Source organism: Dipodomys merriami, unplaced genomic scaffold (assembly GCF_024711535.1).
Source record: "Dipodomys merriami isolate MVZ:Mamm:240054 unplaced genomic scaffold, mDipMer1.0.p SCAF_2, whole genome shotgun sequence".
NCBI lineage: Eukaryota > Metazoa > Chordata > Mammalia > Rodentia > Heteromyidae > Dipodomys > Dipodomys merriami.
The window spans coordinates 14,515,669-14,532,547 of NW_027203381.1; the positions used below are offsets into that span (position 1 = coordinate 14,515,669).

The following is a 16,879-nucleotide window of genomic DNA, read 5'->3' on the forward strand; positions in this document are numbered from 1 at the left end:
TGAGTACCACTGCTTCATTTGTTCATGCTTTGTCCCCACTTCTGTCAGATAAATTAAAAATGAGACAAAATAAACTGAAAACAAAGATAGTAGAGTCTAGAGGACTTTTGTAGCTGAATTGGCTTTAAATTGTGATCCTCAGACCCCAGATTTCTGATAGCTAGGACTGCAGGCTCAAGGCCTCAGAGCTTGGTGAGAATTATTTTTTTAATTCTTTTAGAACATGAAGATACATTATGCTATGATATGGCAAGTAGGTCTTGAAGTTGCAAGTGGGTCTTAAATCTGCCACAAACTCAATCATAGCAAAGCTAGAACAAAACTATCATGTGATATGAAGAAGAATTAACTTGCTCTAACATTTCAGAGCATCTGGCATCAATCATTAGAGTATAACATTAATGTACCTGGATCCATAGATTCAAAGGTTCCCGTATGATATCTAGGACATATGATAGTTAAACACATTTTTCTTGTCCTCTGAATAGTTTAATTTTTACATATATACAAATATATACATACAGATATAATATAAAATATAAATATATGTGAATGTATTCATATATATGTTATATATATATATAAAATATAATATATATGATATAACTATATGAGTATACACATATATGTATATGTATACATTCTTACACTTGCCTATGTGGCTAGTGATTTACCACATGAGGCATGCCTTCAGTCCAACTTTAGGCTGGTTAATGGAAGATGGAGTCTTGCAAATGTTTTTGCCTGGCTAGCTTTGAACTGCAATCCTCCAGGTCTCAACTTCCTGAGTTTCTAATATTATAGGAATTAGCCAGTGGCACCTGGTTTCATTCTATAGTCTTCAAAATTTGATATTCCCAGACATATTTGTTGATAGTACTTTTTATTTATGAAAATAATATGGTATATGCCACATCATGACAAATACTACCTAAGTTATTGAACAAGATTTTCAAGGTCTGATTGCCTTGCTCAAGTTGGATGGACAAATATAAAGTAAACCCACTGTTATTTTTCTAATTGTTCTCATTCTGTGTGTCCCTCAGGTCAGATTTAATATAGTTTGATTTTCCTGAGAAAATTAAGGAAGCACCAAGAATAGAGATTGGGTTGACCCTGAGTTCACTATAATTGGCAATAAATAAAGAGGATTGAAATAAAGTCTTATACTTTTCCTTCTAAATCTTTTAGAGAACGTTTCCTCTTTTCTATCTTTCTGTCTGTTTTTCTTTGTCTTTCCATTTATATTTATGTAGATACACAGAAATATACATTTATATCTATAGATAGCTATCTAAATGGATAGGAGAGGGGAAAGAAACTGCTAGACCACAAGGATGTTTAAAACAATCAATAGTGCCTTGTTTTTCACAGAATGATGATTTTTATGAAGATTAGATGTCAAGCCCATAGATATATACAATGTAGCACTGGCAATATTTGATTAATAATGAAGTAAAAAATAACTGTTAGACGTAAATCCCACCAATTTATGAGGCTGTGTCTGCCTTCTTAGAAACTGCTCAGCAATTACGTGGGTGGAGCAGCTCAGTATCCTGGAATATAACTTTACCTCACAATGATGATCTTGCATTTCTGGATATTAAATACTTGCTTCATAGCAGCTACATCTTTCATTTACTTAATTTACTTCATTTACAGATATATGTTCTGGAATTTGTAGGATGAGAACCTTGGAAAAGAGCCTAAAGTTCCATTTTTCAAAGAAGCTTCTCTGCAATAACCTCTGACAACAAAGTCTTGTCTCTGCCCTTCTTGGACTTTGTTGGTCTTTGCTCCTAGTGACTTCACAAATAGTGTCTCCAACTTCAACTTATATCCGCTGCTATCTGCTTTTCACTCTCTGCCTTCTCTCAGTTGTATGAAAGCTTCAAGTTCATCCCCAGGACAGAAACACTGTAGCTGCTTTTGCTCTTTCTGGCTTGTTCTTTCCTAAAGGATATCTTTTCCACTTAAAGTACTTCCTTGCAGTCACAATAACCTCTCCGCCTTTTAGCTTAATTTTTTAGTGTTGTTTAATCCTTCTACTTTGAACAGTATTTTTTTTCTATGAAGAAAGAAGGAAGCAAAACAAAATCTAGCCAGCCTGGCTACACAGTGAGTTTGGGATTAACCTGGTCAATCTTAGGAAAGCTTTACCATTTCCAATATCTTCAGAATGCACCTGTTGTTCATTTGAGCTGCTTTTCCGATCATCTCCATCCTGTATCCAATTCATTAGGAAGTCCTGTCAGTCTGCCTTCCACTTTCAGACCACAGAATCATGGAGAACTCTTTAGACCACTTCTGCTATTTTCTGCTTCAAGATATTTTTCTTACTGACACTAAACCATGCGGAATTGTTTGTTTCTTGACTACCATATCTATCTCCCCACCAATTAGATGGTAATTTCTAAAATAGCAGAAATCTTTCATTACAATTAAGTTCTGGTTTTCAGATCTTAAAAGAGCCTTCAAGTTTGTAGCATGCTCAGTAACTAGCCATTAAGAAAGTTTTTTAAAAGGAGGCTATAAAGGACACATGCTTTTTTCTCAAATTAGCTCTAAATTTATAAACACATATGTCAACACATACAGGGTCATATGAATATTTACACAAACATGATAACTAGAGTACGTACAGGGAAGGATAGCAATGATGAAACTCTTTTGAATGACTAGCTTATAGCTTTAACAAAGTGAGTACCAGAAAGCTAGAACACGTGTTGCGAAGGATGATGAGGTCAACGGAGAGGGCAATGGAGGGAGTAGTGTGGATGGATGCAGTCTTAATATTCCATAAATCGAGGGGATGTGGGAGGTTGGGAGAGATGAGGGAGAATGAAGAAAGGGTTGACACTGACCAAGATGCATTATATTCACACGCTGACGTGTTGAATTGAAATCTCTGTGGACAACTACTTAAGCATAATAGAATAATAGATAAATAGGCTCAAGCTAAATCACAGACTTTCTTGTTCTCCCCTGATAAAAATACAAAAGGCAATATATTGATTAGGACCTTCAACACCTTTGTGACTGGACCTTTAATCCTCCTTTCCATATTTCTGCTCTTCCCTGCTTCTGTAGATGCACTCCCTCAGATCCTGGGCACAGGTTTCTTGCTATTTCTGGAAGATGGCCGGCAACCCCGTGCTTGCTGCTCATTCGGTCTAGGAGGCTCTTCCTCTTCAGATCCCCTCCCTCCCTTGCCCAAGTTAACACGGACCTATCAAGTCAGGCAAACCTGTCCTACAAAGGCAACCTTAGCAAGCCTTTGCCACCAGCTTTCCTCTCTCTCCTTAGCATTTTTCTGTATGGTTACAAAGACTGAACTTGCTCATCTGGTTTAGTGTTTGTCTACCAGTTCTGCAGGTAAGCTCCATAGGAATTTTCATCTGTTCTGTTCACATAGAATCCCGAACAGTTAGCCGGGCACCAAGGAGGTTAGGGCACTGAAGAGGCTGAGATCTGAGGATTGCGGTTGAAAGCCAGCCTGGACAGAAAAGTCTGTGAGACTCTTATCTCCAATTAACCACCAGAAGACCGGAAGTGGCACTGTGGCTCAAGCGGTATAGCACTGGCCTTGAGTTGAAGAGCTCAGGGACAGTGCCTACGCCCTGAGTTCAAGCCCCACAACCAACCAAAAAAAAAAGAAAGAAAGAAAAGAAAAGGGAGAGAGAGAGAGAGAGAATTGTTGAACAAACATATTGAAGATTTATTTATTTTTAGTTAAAAGATGGAACTTATTAAAGATTTGTTTTAGCTATAACAACATACTCTCAGTACTGTTAATACAGACAGGTGTTCTTCATTTTAAGACTCATGAGAAAAGATCAATATTTACAAAGCATGAATAATGGTCATGAAGGACTTGGAATAAATTAGGTAATGCCCTCCCTTCTGTGTGCAAAATTTATACCAGGTTTATTATTAGGCTTATTGCTGCTGCTGCTTCCAACTTCTATTAATTAAATTCCATCTATACGTAATCATGAAATAAAGTATCATTCCCTTTTGAGAGCCATCTCTCCATGGGAACATCTGGTTTGCCCTGCCTGTTTTTATTGCAATTGAGCTCAGTCATCTTGACATTACAATTAATTGCTCCAATGCTGAATTATTGGTTAACCAGCCTTGACAAATCAACACAAGAAACCTGTTATACCAAGAATTACATGTCATAACAAGATAACATATTTAATTTAATATATAATAACATATACTATAGCAAGGAATAATTGGGAGACAAACTTTCTGTCTACCCTTTATGCTGTTTTGACCAGCAAGACCAAAACCTAATCAAAAATTTCCAAAAATCAAGGTGGAAAAGAGATGACATTTGTGTTTCCAGAAGAATGATTGAATAAGTGAATGGCTATTCTGAAACTAGAAGACAGATTTTCATCTAGGGTGGTGTGTCACAGAGTGAAGAACATCACTATTGTTGGGTTCACTTCCCTATCAGGTCAAATGTTCCGGTTCTAGAAATGACCTATGACAAGGGAAATGGGTGGCTGGCTCTCACATTTGACAGATTCCCTTTAATCCTGTTTGGCATCTGTAAGAACAGGCTCATCCAGTTTCCACCGAAATGTCTTGTTTTCCTACGATGGTAACATCCTAGGGGTGGCCATGGTCAGATCAGAAGCAGGAAAGGCTCCCACACCGGAAGTAGCGGTAGCCATTCTCCTGCCCATCCATAGGAATTCCCTGACACCTGCAGGAATGGCAAAGTAGGAAGCAATGTTGCAGGGATCTCAAGCCAGGTACCACTCTTGCTTTGGAAGCACAAAATTGGACTTTGCAGTAGGTTGAGTGTTCAGTAGCTTGAGCTTGTAGTATGCTAATGACATGCCTTTTTTCACTGTCAAATTCAAACTTGATAGCTAAACACCATGAATATTCTACCTAAAATAACAAGGGTAAATGCAACTAAAGTGGGAGAAGAATACATTTCTCTTTGCAGCAGAACGAAGCCCAAAAGTCACAGCTTCTACTGAAGAAAGTATTAAACAATCATTTCTGTGGTTAATAACCCCGAAACGGCCTGTTCCTTGCTGAGCCACGACCTAACGAAGTACCATTCACACACCTGCAGTCTTGGAGGCTGAGAGTTAAGTCTTGACATAGGAAGTCTTGACAGACGTGACAGACGTGTTACAGGTGTGTCTGCTTTAACCCAACAGCTTTTTCCTAGGAAGGCGGCTCTGTTTACACTTCACCTGCCTCAATAGTTTCCGGAGGCTTAATTAGATAACACTGTATTGAGTGGAGGCGATCTTGCAAGGGAGTTTATTGTGATTTCACACACACACACACACACACACACACACACACACACACACACACACACACACACACACACACACACACAGAGGCAACACAGAATCGGAATTCAAAAGTATCTGAGCAAAACCTTGGACAACTGAAATGACTCTTGAGTCTCTGAGTCCTTTCCCTCCTACCCTCCCCCCCCCCACTTCCCCACAGAAGCACCTAGAAATATCCTGTCACCTGCCTGGCCAGCCACAGCCAGTCCTTTCTCCCCGAGTGGAACTCTGAACACACCATCATCATGCCCCTTCCTGTGAATCACTGTTTTCTGAGACACTGAGGGAAGGAAACACGCATGGCAGTGCCCAGTTTTTGTTTTGCTTTGCTTTTTTCACCTCCCCTGCTCCCCAACCAAACACCCAAACAGGAGTTTGGGGTTGGGGGCGTGGGGGGCGCAGGAGAGCGGTGCAGTGGGCATCCCCAGCGGGTCCCCACGGGGCCAGGGGGCCCTGGATCTCCAGGCCTGCGCTCTCCACCCGGCCCCAGCGCCCCGAGTGGGTGGCACCGCCGGATCTGCCACCCAGCCCGCCTCCGTCCCCCAACTCACCAGCCTGTGGGGTTCCCGGGCCGGAAAGCTGGTGTCGGATTTCAGTGCCGTCTCCTTCCCTTTCCTTCCTGCCCTTCCCAGCCCCGGGACTCCGGGGTGGCCACCGCGCGCCCAGCCAGAGGTCAGCTTCAGCCGGGGGGCGGGGGACGGGGCTGGGCACCGCTCCCAACCTGTGGCTCCGGATCGCCCCGACGCCGGGCGGTCCCCGGCCCCCGGTCCTTCAGAATTGCGAGTGGCAGCGGCGGGGAGCACCAGCCCGGGAGTCCGGCGGGACCCGAGTCAGGGATCAGGAAGGTTTGTGTGAGAAGAAGGCGTGTCTGCGTCCCAACGCGGATGTGCCCGGCTCAGCCCGGCCAATGACTCACTCTCAGGCTGCGAGGAGACTCAGACACGCACCGGGCTCCGATGAAATCCCCACGCCGCGGGGCCGCGGGGCCGCGGGGCGCGGAGCCTTCGCAGCCAGCCCGGTGGCTTATTATGTGTATATCTACTCGTTTGTTTGTGGCCAGGATGGGGGCTGGAACTGAGCCTGGACTCTGTCCCTTGGCTCTTTTTTCTTGTTTTCTGCTCAAGGCTACCACTTGATCTACAGTTCCACAGCTGGCTCTTACCCCACCCCCCCCCGAACCCCCCACCCCCGCACCCCGCTTTGGGCTGGTTAACTGGGAATAAGACTCACCGACATTCCTGCTTTGCTGGCTTCCAACTTTGATCTTCCTATCTCAGCCTCCCCACGTAGCTAGGACCACAGGTGTGAGCCCCTGGTGCTCAGCTTTCCTTGTTTTCTCTGTTTTCGGTGACATCTCACTCCCAGAGCCCAGGGCAGAGATGCAGAGACTAGTTTCCAGACATCGCTTGTCTCAGAGGAGGGGATTGTGGGATTATGGTGGTGGGGGAGGGTCTTTGTACTTGTAAAGAGTAGGGGCTTGCCGGTGGGGAGCAGAGAAAGGTCAGTTGGAAAGAGACTGCATTCTCAAAGTCATATTCATTCTGCGTATGAACATCCCAGAGTCCCTGCGTTGTAAAGCCAGTTCAGAGATCAGTTCAGTAATTGTTAAAGTAATGAGCAAGCCCAGTCAGGGAGAAATATTTATGAAGTACCTACTATGTGGCCAGCTCCAAACACTTCAGATTAGCCCACAAAGCACAGATCCTGGCTGGCCACTGCGGGTATACCATTTTAGATGTCCTCTGACAGCCCTTCTCTGGAATCAGGGAAAGGTAAGAACACGTGTGGAATATAGCATTGCGATCGACTTATTCCTCTTGGAAGAAAGCTTTCTTCTCTCTCTTTGTAAAATTATCTCTACATGGATGTACAGAAAGGGGTTTCAGTTCAATATCCGTTTAGGGGTACAATGCATCTTGATCAGTGTCATCCTTTCTCCCTTTTTCCCCCATCTGTCCCAACCCCACCCATTCCCTCCAGTTACCTGGTAAGAGAAAACGTTAAAATATCGAACACCCATGCTTGCATTCACGTTCATAGATCAGATGATGGTGTAAAATTTTCATTTTGACTCAGTTTTGACGCTTACAAACTGAGTATGGGAGATGCCGCTGTCGGTGAGGAAATCTCTCTGGAAGAGGCAGAGCGACAGCATGCATGCACACATGCACGCAGTATAAATAAGCAAACAAACAAACACAAAACCACACAGAAACAATGTCAAGATAATGAAGAGGAGTATCAGAAAAAAAATCATTCCCATAGATTTCTTTCCACGCCACTGGGAAACTATGAAAGAAGTTCTATTTCTTGTGTCTCAGTGTTATCTGGAATATGGGTATAGTAATACTCCTCCATGGATATATTGTAACTTGAGTGTGTCATTAAAGTGTCTGGTACAATATGAACACAGTTGGTTCTATAGATATGCTGGCTACAGTTACTGTTTTAACCATATCTAATGCACTCCATTCTCCCAAAGAATATATACTGGGTATCTATGTAGATGGTAAGTCTTCCTTGTATTTATCAATGCTCTACATATATAATATGTCTGTGTTCTGGGCCCAAATCAAAATCAAAGAAGTCATACTATCTCAATTCCATTCTGAATATACACATTGATTTTAAATAATTCCTCGTGCTATAGGATATTTCATTTTCTTTACCTACTTAATATGCAAACTACACTTTAATCCTAATAGCTATGATGTCCTATATGCAAAAAGTTTACAAAGGCCTTGCCCTTAGATCTTCTCACTTGAGTGTCATAACATGGCTTTGAAATAGAAAACAGGTTGGGAATAGCCCAATCATTGACCCAGAATTATGGAAGCCTGTCAAGGTGGAACTCCAATCTACTACTTCTGAACACAGAAGAAATGGTCACCACTACCTTTTGCTGCCTCCCTAGTATTTCTGGGAAGAAAAAAAAAAAGGATTGCCTCCATGAGAAAATTTATCACATTCACCATGGCCTCTCCTTGTTCCTTCCCGACATAAGTATGGTTAAGGGTGTCACTGATGGGGAACGACCAAACCTTCAGGGACAACTCTGCTAGAAAGACTTGCCACATACAATCCTGTCTTTCAGGTTCTGAGGTTCAGAGCCATTGGTGCCTGATCTGACAGAGCTGGGGAGTGGTGGGTTCCCAGATGGAGAAGAAGGTGGAGGACACAAGAGAAATGCTTCTCCCTTTCATGAAGGCTATCTGAACCAGCTACAGTTGACACAAACAAAATTCAGGAAAATCAAGGCACAGCACCATGCAATGTGATACCGGTGATAACGAAAAAAGTCTTCATGTACCTAGAGTTGATAAAGCTCATCTTAAATAGATGTAATTGCTGCCTAATTCAGTCAAACATCTCGAGTAAAATATACTTGGGAGACTTCCAGTTAACATAACAAATGGATCACGCATGTTTCATCTCTCTTTAAACTCCTTTCACACAAGAGTAAATGAATTTCTAAAGTATTTGAAGCCACAGAGAAAAAAGGGAAAAGAGACATCAACAGATAATAAATGAATTTACAGTGAATCTTTCCAAGAACATAAATCAGCTAGAGGCTGGTGTTTGATTGGGAAAAGCAGAGTTCACACTGTGAACTGCAGGCAAGAAGCAAGCCAGTCCTCTCTACTTGAGCCCAGCAGGCTCAAGTTTAGGTGGTGAAAATGCCTGCATGGAGAAAGCACAGAGTTCAGCTAGAATCCTGAAGACTCAGACTCCCACTGTCCTTCCCCATTGCCAGGCCCTCAACCAACCACATGTTCCTCCCTCTGCTAACATAATGTCCAAGGAACTAGAGCTTTATTTTCTAGACAATTAAAAACTAGAGTAATTTGTGATTCAAGCAAATGAACCAGCACGTAGCTTTTTACTGTTCTCAGAGAAAATGGAAAAAATATATACAAGACCAAAAAAAGACAAAAAAAACCTTTAAGTTTGAAAATATACTCAAAAATTTAAAAGACCATATCTGCACCATGTGATAAGACTCAGTCCTATAAAGGAATGAAGTACTGACACAGACTAAAACATGGGCGGACCTTGATCGCAGTATGCAACATGAATGAAAGCACATGCCAACTGTATGTTGTATGATTCCATTTATCTGAAAAATACCAAACAGACAAATCCATTGAGACAGACAGTAGATTATTGATCATGGGAGAATGGGAAGAAAAGCAGTTTGAGAGCAATTGCTAACAGGATGGGCCTTTTTTTAGCTGGGGCTGAAAATACCCTGGACTTTGATTGTTCTGATGGTTATAAATATATTTTAAAAAATGTAAGAGTCTAAAAGCTCCATGAGAAGATTAAGATAAGAGAATTTTGGATTATAACAAAAATCTATACAAAATATATATACAAAATATATACAAAAAATATTACTATCAGCAATCCTAGAAAGTTATAGGAAATGGTTATTTCTATTCAGGAAAAGATTTTTAAAAATAGAAGAAATAATATTTTAAAATTTCCAGAAGTGAAAATCAAAAGTTCTGCATGTTAAAAAGAGTACATTTTATTTAACTGATTGATTGATTAATTGAAAATAAAGTAGCATGTAAAGTTAAAAATACAAGACCAATAATAATCCAAGAATTGGAGGCATAACTCAGGTGGTAGAATACCAGCCAATGAATGAAAACAAGTATCAGATACAGAGTTCAAGTCCTGGTCTTAGAACAAAATTAATAATGATAATAATAATAATAGATCCAGATGTTTCTTTGAATGCCTTTATATCTCTAAAATAAATTAATTTTGAACCTGGAATTGTATACCAGATATGTTTCAGCTTCATAAATAAAACCATTTTTATACTTTCAAGGACTCAAAAAATATTCTTCCTGTATACCATTTTAAAAGAAAAGCTCCTCTGCTCCAAACAAGCTAATACATTAAGAAAGAGAAACTGATGAAATTCAGAACGTTCAAGTTTCTTGTTCTGATTTGTGTTCAGGAGCAAAAAGCCAACAAACCACCACCACCAACAACAAAAACCAGCAAAGAGCACTGAGACCCCAGAACACATGAAAGTGCTGAGCAAAAGAAGTTGGTGACCCTGAATGATTATTTCCAAAGAAACCTCAACTGTTGCTACCTGTTGAACTGTGACAGGAGCAAGAAACAAACTCGTAAAACCACTGACACTGTTGGGATTGTTACAGAAATTCATTGTCCTGACGGTTTCAATTTTAAAGATCATCTGCAAGCAATTTTGAGAAATTTTCTGTTGGCCTAACGTGGCCTAACAAGGCCTACAATCTCAAAGGATTTACCAACTCCAGGAAAAACAAAAAGTTGTGAAAAAATATATGATAGAGTACTACTTCTTTCAGATATGGATATGATCACAATGAGAAGACTCACAAAAGAATTAACTGTAAATGATAATAAAGGGATAGAAACAGAGAGAGAGAGAGAGAGAGAGAGAGAGAGAGAGAGAGAGAGAAAGAGAGAGAGAGAGAGAGGGTGGAGAATGGAAACACTGCTTATGTATGTGTGTCAGCTAAATCCTGAACTTTGATAATAAGATGTCAAACAACAAAACAACAGAGCTAGGAATGGTGGTGCAATCCTGTAATCTCTCCTCCTTAGGAGGCAGAGGTAAGAAGATAGTGATTTGAAGCTATCCAGGTGAGACCCTATCTGAAAAACTAAAAGCAAAAGGATTAGGGGATAGTTCATGTGTTAGGGTGCTTCCTGAGCAGGCATGAGGCCCTAAATTTAATGCCCAGTACCCCAAATAAAGAAAAAAAGACAGAAGGACAAATAAACTATTTAGAAAAACAGGAAATCACTAAAAGATTCAAAAGTTTTCCATTGAGAACTGAAGGCATTGAAACTGGGGCTTAAGAAAAAGTCTTTGGCACTTTCTAAGACCTTTAACATTGTTTTATTCCATTATAAACTGTGAAATGTATTTTCTTAATAAAAAATACAATTAGTTTTGAAGTAACCTTCAAATGGGCATAGAGAAGCATAAGTTATTTGTTTCAATGACATTACACTTTAATAATAAGACAGTTTTTATATAGAATAACCAATAGCTAGCAGAGAAAGTGAATTTGGGAAGTGGAATCAAGTCAGACTTGAGAATTTTACTTGTTGATTTGTTTATTCGGCCACTTATTAAGTAAGCAATTGTGTCTAGCACTTGGCTAGATGTGGTGATTAGAATGAGGAAGAAGAAGGAAGAAGAAAGATATTTTAAGAGAAAATAAGTAATTGCAAGCTTCAGATAGCAAATGCCTTTGCTTTACTCTGACTCATCCTTGGTGACCTTAAGATGTCCTATGGTTATGGTCCAGCCTGTCAAACAGCAAAATCCTTGGTAAAAGTTCCCTTGACTCCACACTGTTGTGCCTTGAGATTTCCAGCTAACCTGTTCCATGATGCCTGGGTAGGCTGGCTTTGCCTGCCAGGCATGTATGGGTGTGCCTACCCAGCCTGTTGATCATCAGCTCCTGTGCAGTCTGAGTAATCACAAATAAAAATCAACCCCTGCCCCGTCAGAGGAAACGCCACATACAACATGACGAAAACACCACAGGACCAGACTTCGAGGCCATGCTAGTTTCTCCTACTACCAAGGATGTGACTTCAAGAAGTACCTATGCTTAGGAGACGTCTACTAGCAAATGGCTTTGAAGGCATGCATCCAGTTGAGCTATAGGTGCTAAACTGAATATGTCTCTGTGATTGTTATCTAAAGCATCTCCTCAAACATCAGGTCATAACCTTCCCACTTTCAACCTCACCTTGCCTCGGTCTCTTAGAATGTGACCTGAAGCTGCCCAGGGACCTCACATGGAGATTATTGTGATATAGTCAGATTCTCCCTTTCCATGTTAAAGAAGCATGCTAATAAAGACTATGTCAAGCATGCTAATAAAGACTATGTCGTTTCATTAATATCTATTATGTAGTGTCTACACATGTTCTGATTTCTCAGGTCACACACAGTTTGGGGGTATGCCAGGATTCTACCTGTGAATGACAGTATATCCTGTCTACAGATAGAACGTTGTAGCTGTAGACATAATTACCATCACAACATTGCTTAATCGAGTTCAATGGCAATGCCAGATAAATTATTGAAGAACAATTATATTAATAAAAACTAATCCTGCTGGAAGGAATGCAATCTATTTGATGTCTAGTGACAGTGTCACACATGGCAATAAATGTAGCTGTGTATCTGAATGCGTAATAGTATGTGTGAACACCGGCATGTACAGATTCTTATCTGTTCTGCTTCATATATTTCATAGCTGAGATAGTACAAGATGGGAATAAAAAGTTTGTGAAAATGTTTCAAAACACTATCAGACTTTCAACATAAGTGTGATTTACAATAAAAGGTATGTTTTTGAGACACAGTGGCATAAATGTTCATGTGTTATTTTTCCCCAATGAAAACTAGAAAGAGGACCGTCAACCCCTCACAGTATTTTAGTGTGAAATTGTTATAATTACAGGTAAGCTCACTGACAATTCTCTGTCCTAGGATTTAAACGTAAGAGGAACAAAACACAGAAATAAATGACAGAGCTGTTGCTGGACATCTGTTTTGTCTCAGCTCATTAGTAGCCAAGTAGGATATGTAGCAATCATAAAAAAATAAAACCCACACACAGCCCAAACTTGCACTTAATGGAGCTCTAAGATCTTTTAATATTGGCCTCAGAATCCAATCCACTTTCTCTCATTAATTGCAAATGTTTTTAACTTTCATCACCTCTTCTTCCTCCATGAGTCTGTCACTGTCAAGATAAAATAAATGAGAGATCTTCTGTGTCTTTAAGTTGAAAATTTTTTTAAATCTAAAACATTTGCTTAAAACCATTATGTTCTCAATAACTAACCAAAACATTAAAAAAATTAACATTTAACTCCTTATGAGTTAATCCCTCAGACATTTTGGCACAGATATATCCCATGATTATTGTGATTTGGCCTTGACTGGTGGCTTTCAAGTTGATGCTTGGGGACCAGAAAGCATTTCCAGGCCCTTAATGGGTGCCTATGCTTTTCAAAACTATATTCTAACCATCACAAGGAACAGTCAACTCTCCACCAGCTAACATCACCTCGTTCAGTATCCTCCAGTATAATCTATTTGTGGCAACAGTTTCAGGTAACTGAAAGGACTAGTTCGGTTAGTTCACCTTGAGGTACGTAGGCCAAAATGATGAATTTAATTCCAGAATGTTAATATTTTCCCTTGGTGGTGGTTTTATTCTTGTCACACCTGTCTTGAAAAAATACACAGTATGTTTTATTATATGTTTAACAATCCTTGTCCTTTTACTGACTTCAGGAGGAGATGTATGTAGCTCACAGGAGAAGGTATATCCTGTTGATTGTTAAATATTTATTTAAAAATTCAAAGGTGTAGTCTGTCCTGAAGTGTGCAGTTGAACAAATGAAGTTGGATCATATGAGCACAGGTAGCTCTACTTATCTCGTTAGACATGGAGGAGAGGGGCTGGCCCGTACCCAGAGCCCGAGAGGCTCAGTGTTTAGACACTGCGCACCCAGGCACTAGCTGGGTGTTGGTGGCTCACACCTGTAACCCTAACTACTCAGGAGGATGAGATCTGAGGATCGAGGTTCAAAGCTAGCCAGGGCAGGAAAGTGTATGAGACTCTTATCTCCAATTAACTACTAGAAATCCAGAAATGGGGGTGTGGCTCAAAGTGATAGAGCAATAGACTTGAGCACAAAAGCTCTAAGACAGTGCCCAGGCCCTGAGTTCAGAAAGAAAGAGAGAGAGAGAGAGAGAGAGAGAGAGAGACAGACAGACAGACAGACAGACAGACAGACAGAGACAGAGACAGAGACAGAGAGACAGAGAGACAGAGAGAGACAGAGAGAGACAGAGAGAGAGGAAGGAAGGAAGGAAGGAAGGAAGGAAGGAAGGAAGGAAGGAAGGAAGGAAGGAAGGGAGGGAGGAAGGGAGGGAGGGAAGAAGGAAGGAAGGAAGGGAAGAAGGTAGGAAAAGGAATGTAGGAGAGAGAAAAGAAAAGAAATACCAGTACATCAGAAGTCAAAATACAGGAATCCAGTGAATGTTCTAGGTAAATCATCTCCTTTTCCACCTAAAAGTTTAGGAAACATTTCTCAGGAATAACTTAGCACAAGAATGTAAATTTCCATAATATAATAGCTCTGTATTTCCTTTACATATGAAATGTATTAGGTCAGGTAGCATGCATTCAACACCAAGTGTATAAAAATAATGGAAAATATACGCAGATACAAAGATTATTTAACGAGTTATGATTTTGGGTCTTAAAGTATAGCAGCTACAGAGCCGGGCGCCAGTGGCTCATGCCTGTAATCCTAGCTACTCAGGAGGCTGAGATCTGAGGATCACGGTTCAAAACCAGCCTGGGCAGAAAGTCCGTGAGACTTTTATCTCCAATAAACCACTAGAAAACCGGAAGTGGTGCTGTGGCTGAAGCGGTAGAGTGCTCACCTTGAGCTGAGGAGCACAGGGACAGTGCCCAAGCCCAGAGTTCAAGCCCCACGACCGAACAAAAAAAAAAAGAAAAAAGAAGTATAGCAGCTACAATCACAGGGGCCATCATCTTCCTGATTTTTGTGAGTCACACACTAGATAAATTTCATGAGGACTTGGGTCTGAATTTCAGACCCATATTAGCTCAGACAAGTATCTTAACCCCTCAAGTTCCTTGTTTAATCTTTTATATAAGAGATCTAACTATACATCACAAGGCAGGTAAAGATATGAAAATAAAAGATTATTTCAAGTGTAAAAATAATGTCTACTTCATAGTGTTGCATGCGTAAAAATGCTTTGTCAGGCATTTTTTTCATAAATATTTCAGGAAGAACACAGCTTTCTCCAGAATGCTAGACAGCATGTCATTTTTGCAAACAATAAACAGGGAATTCGTGAGGGATTACAAATGGGTAAAAGTCAACTTCAGGGATGACAGATACATTCTCTATCTTGATGGTGGTGAAGGCTTTCAGGAATATATTCATGTGTCAAAACATATTAAATTGTCCCCTTTCATTATGTGTTGCTTATTATATGTCATTTACACTCCAATAAAAGTGTCAAAACAGGCAACAAAGCCATAAAATTATGCTTAAATATCAGCCCCTTAAAGAAATGACACCATCATCTATTAGTTTAGACTCTTCTCCCTTCTGATTCTAACACGTTCAGTATGAGCTCCACCATAGGGACTGTTCTTCTGCTTATGGTTATGGTATATTTTCAACAGCATTTTTAGGTCAGTTCTCAAAGTTTACACTTAATTGTGATGCTGAAAAACGACTGTTACAAGAATATAATTATGATAATCAAATCATTCATTAATAATAAAACACAACTTTCTAAGCTTTTTGGAAATTACCATAATCCAGAATATTATTATCTATGCATACACGGGCACAATTTCTGCATAGCAATCAGGTAAAAGTAGTTCAAATTTTCAAGAAAGGAATCTTAATGATCCTTGTTTTTTTTTGTTTTTTTTTTTGTTTGTTTGTTTTTGTGGTCGGTCATGAGGCCTGAACTCTGGGCCTGGGCGCTGTCCCTCAGTTCTTCAGCTCAAGGCTAGTGCTCTACTACTTGAGCCACAGCACCACTTCCGGCTTTTTCTGCTTATGTGGTGTTGAGGAATCGAATCCAGGGCCTCATGCATGCAAGGGAAGCACTCTACCACTGAGCCACCTTTCAGCCCCTAATGATCCATTTTTTTAAAGTGGGATCTTATATTACCTAGTCATTTAAGTAAATGCTCAATAAAGGTGGAGTTGTATTTATGTACATAACTCCTAATTGATCTCATCTACTAAACTGTTTCTAAGTAACAACCTCCAACAACTTGGTCTTGTGTGAGACATCAGCTCAGCTTTTCCTGCAATGCATTGTAATAAAGCACTCCTAAACTCCATGGCTTAATCCAATGTCTATTCTCTCACTAACTTGTCTATCTATCGGCTGAACGTGTCTGGTTTATGCTATAGTCTGGACTCTGGACTCTAGGCTTTAGGCCAAGTTCAAGTCTGTTTAACAATTTTCATCCTGCTTAAACAGCTGCTCCCTCAGGTATGTGGACTGTTCAGAACTCTCATTCTGGGACTGGGTGAAAGGAACAACAGCTCTTCAGTGCACACTCTAATGGTGGACTTCAGAATCAAACCACATGAAAAAATGAACAATGTCACTAAGGCTAATGCTCAATAATATTTTGGTTACTTGTCATCACATACCATTGGCCAAAGTAGGTCTTATAAAATAGTAAATAATGTTGAAGTTATAATTCTCCCTGGAAAGCAATGTGGGTAAGAGCTAAGTGTCTCTTAAATAATCAAATAAGCTATTACTTTCTACTAAAAGTTGGAAAACAGGGGCTGGAAAGGTGGCTCAGTGACAGAGCGCTTGCCTTGCACGCATGAGCCCCTGGGTTCCATTCCTCAACACCACATAAGCAGAAAAAGCTGAAGTGGTGCTGTGGCTCAAGTGGTAGAGCACTAGCCTTGAGCTGACG

General features: G+C 40.3%; 1 protein-coding gene across 2 annotated transcripts in view; it reads right to left on the reverse strand.

The window, feature by feature from the left end:
• Window positions 1–16,879, reverse strand: part of Rab27b (RAB27B, member RAS oncogene family) — a 134,956-nt gene that overhangs the window by 53,544 nt on the left and 64,533 nt on the right. Inside the window, exon 1 of one of the 2 annotated variants that reach the window (XM_070029097.1) lies at window positions 5,885–6,157. The exons of the other annotated variant lie outside the window; for it this stretch is intronic. The gene's annotated coding sequence lies outside the window, so the exon portion shown is untranslated. Of the gene's footprint in view, window positions 1–5,884; window positions 6,158–16,879 lie in introns of those variants that run through there. 2 annotated transcript variants of the gene reach the window in all.